Source organism: Falco naumanni, chromosome 3 (genome assembly GCF_017639655.2).
Source record: "Falco naumanni isolate bFalNau1 chromosome 3, bFalNau1.pat, whole genome shotgun sequence".
Classification (NCBI taxonomy): domain Eukaryota; kingdom Metazoa; phylum Chordata; class Aves; order Falconiformes; family Falconidae; genus Falco; species Falco naumanni.
Genome location: NC_054056.1, coordinates 53,579,082 through 53,582,682, shown reverse-complemented (window position 1 = coordinate 53,582,682; position 3,601 = coordinate 53,579,082).

Below are 3,601 nucleotides of genomic sequence, written 5' to 3'. Positions count from 1 at the left end.
CGAGCCGCAAGCCTATCACCGCCCGCCACCGCCCCGCCTCCCCCGGCTCCTCATTGGCGGAGCGGAATGCTTTTCAAGGAAGGCGTCGGGCTGGCGGCCGGGAGAGAGGCATTCGCGGGGTGGGTCGGCGGCCGCGTGCTCCGCCTCCTCCCCCCGTCGCGGGGTGGGAGGCGCCTTCCACGTGACCCAGCGCCGGTCACGGGCCACAGCGGCAATGGGGGCAGTGGTGCCCGGGCAGCGACCCCGCTGTGTTCGTTTCGCGGCCGCCACTGGAATCCGGCCCCGCGGTTCCCCCCCGCCCCGCCGGCAGTGGGCGAAGCGCGTTGCCGCGGGGGGCGGTGTGTGCTGTTGCCTTCGGCGGCAGTGAGCGGCGGGCCGCCTGGCAGCCAGCTGGCCGTTTAGTCGCGGCGTTGCTTACACCAAAACAGGCTGACGCCCCGCCCTGGCAACGTGCTGCTCGTTTACCGGCGATCGCGTCGTTGCACTTGGCGCATTTTAATGTTAGGAGCAAGCAGCTGTTACAATGGAAACAAAACGCGGGTGTTGTCAGGAGCTGAGCGGTGCCGTGACCGCCCGCTTTGTTGTGAAGACCGTCAGTCCGGTCACGTCTCACGTCGCGTCCCGCCTCAGGCAAAGGGACGAGCTCCCCAGCACGCGCAGGGCCTTACGGCTACCAGCGCCTCCCGCTCTCCTGGGCGGCCCGCAGCGACCCAGCCCTACCAAGCCGCGGCTGGGGCACGCTGCCCGGCGGGTACCTTCCGCCGCCTTTGCTTCCCCGCGATTGCTGCCGGTTCTCCCCGCAGAGGCGGTGGCAGGTGCGGGCGCCCACCTCCCGTGCCGGCAGGGAGCAGGTCGCTCTCTCCTGCCCGGTTTTGCAGCAGGCCAGGGGCCGGCCGGGGCAGTCACACCCGCACCCTCAGTGACCCTGAACTGCCGCCGGCAGGGCCCCAGGCGCTGGAGCGGCCGCTGGCGGGCGGATGGTCCCGGAGCCGCCTCCCGCGCAGCCCGCGCGCAGCCGTTGCACGCGCCAAAGGCGGGAGGCGCGCGGCGGTTGTTCGCGCGGGAGGCTGGGTACGCGCGACTCCCTTCGTAGCCCCTGAGGGAGCCCGGCGGCAGCGGCCTGCGGCGCGTCGGTGCCCGAGGTGCTTCCTTACAGTAGCTCCTCAAAACCTCCCGGCTGTCGCAGGAGCCCCTCGCACTGCCTTGGGAGAGCTCTCCCGCGGGCGTTGAGCCGAGGCTTCCCTGCGATGCCTCACCTGCCTTGCTACCTGGTGAACTGAGGGCACAGGGAGCAGGGCTTTCCCTTTCTCTTGGTGATGCCCTTTCACCCACTCACCACCCTATTTTCCCTCAGTTTTGTTTAAGCTAAAACCAGGTTCCTTCTCTCTGGCCTCAGATGTGCTTGATGGCTTTGTTTGCTACTTGAATCAGTATGGGTGTCCGTGGCACACCTGTACCCTGCTTGGGTGCCTCAGCAGCAACGGTCCTGTGAACGTGCTCCAGCGTGATTACAGGCTGGGGCTTTTTTTGTGGGCTTTGTTTACAGCATGACTTCAGCAGCATACTACAATTTACCCGGCATGATCTGTTGAGGAACCTTTCCTCAAAGCTGGTGCTTAGGTAGTTGTTCCGTACCCCGTGCATGTGCTATTGCTTATCTGTGTGCAGCACGGCTTCATACTTCCTTGCTGAATGCCACCAAAATCTTGAGATACCATCTCTAGTTCATTACAGTCAGCCAAATGGGAGGAGTAGCTACTGTCCCTCACAGCTTGGTGTCATTCTCAGCTTTAATAAGGAGGCTCTTCATTCCATCTTCCAGGTCATTACTGAAAATAAGAAATACCTCTGCCAAGCTCTGTGACTTACTTGTCTGTTTTGACAGAAAACCTGTGATAGCCATTCTCTGACTGATGTCCTGTTCAGCTCAGCAGGAACTCTGTAGTGGTTTCAAGTTCACGTCTTGTGATTATTGGCATCTAAAGATGTAATTTCTCCCACACATGTTAAGTTCTCCTAGTTGTACAGAAGGCAGTTTGGTTTATTTCCCATGATTTATAACTGCTAGTTCTATCTTAACTGGTACTTAATCTCTTTATCCTCTCCCCTGAAGGGAGAAGCCATTTTCAAGCACTCTATCCCATTAGCTTTTAAGATGACTGGGAAGATTTAACTTACACTGAATGCAGAGTGGTTCCCACAGGGGAGTTGGCCTCAAATAGCAAGCCAATCGCTGGAGCGTTGCCACATGGGTTTTACAACATCTTCACCACAAAAATCCCCAGTTGGCCATTGAGGATTCTTTTCAACATTATGAAAGCTGAGGACGCAGACTTTTTTCTTTTCTGTGTTTGCAAACGGACAAGACTTTTTTCTCATTTGTTTAAAATGGTCTTTTCCCTTAAGCTGTAGCTTTTGGAATTCTCTGATGAAGTGGTAGTCTTGGCTGGCATTTAAAAAAAATGTACTTTTCATGACTGCTAGATAAAACTTGAAATGTATTTTCCTTTAAGCGTAAGAAACCAGGAAACATTATTTTCTTTTAAATCACAGTTATAAAACACTGACCTTGTGATTTTTCTAGAATATGACTGAGGTTAATCTTTTTAATGTGTTACACTGTAAGTAGGGGAAAGCAAAATCAGAACAGCAAAATATCCTTCACGTTGTTCCTCAAAAAATGTTTCCAGTTCATTGTCTTTTTAATCATGATTTTCAAAAGTGCTTTTCAGGTGAATAACTGGTGACTTCATAAAGTTTGGAAACAAAGTATTTATTGCTGTCTTCACTGTGCTGGTAAGACCATTTCCCAGAAGGGTTTTAGGGTTTGGAGCAGGGAGAACTATTAAAACAGCTTTTTTCTGGTGTGCAGTGTTTGTTCCTGGATTTTCACAATAAGCAGACTTTCCACCTGCCTGTTTTTCTTTGAAAGACTTCAAAGAAGGTGCTATAGTTAAAAGGTGTATTTTCCTTAAATAATTAAATGTTAGGTGTTCTTCTCATAAATATTCTAGTTCCTTTATGCTGAGCCTGGCAGTACATAGGAGCATACAACAGGCATCTAACGGGGCAGGTAACAGCCATAACTTCATATTACTTCCACTCATATTAAATTTGTTAGTACTGCACCAAAGGATCACGTTCTCAGTCTGAAATTCTGGTTCTCTTGGTTCGTCTTTTTGGTGCTTTTTAGGAAGTTCCAGAAATGACAGAGTTGCAGCACGTCTGCTTAGTGGTATGGCAATGAACATATACTGTGTATTCTAACTTCACTTGAAATATCAGGTTATGTGCATTTCAAGATAACAGCTGTGGTATGAGCTCAAAACTGCCTTATACTCTTGAACACAAAATGTAAATAATAATTTCTATTGTAAAGGAAAGCTTAGAATGTGAGAGTCAGCTTTGGTAGAACCATTATATGTCTAATCACATTCCACTCCAAATACCAGCTACGTTTTCATATGTAGGAGTGTACTTACTAAAAATTCCCACCAAGACAAAATGCTGTTCTTTATACATTTCTCATTTGAGAGCAAGAATGGGAGAGAAAATTGTCTGTGTTCTTTATTAATCATATAGCTGAATGAGATTCTGGATT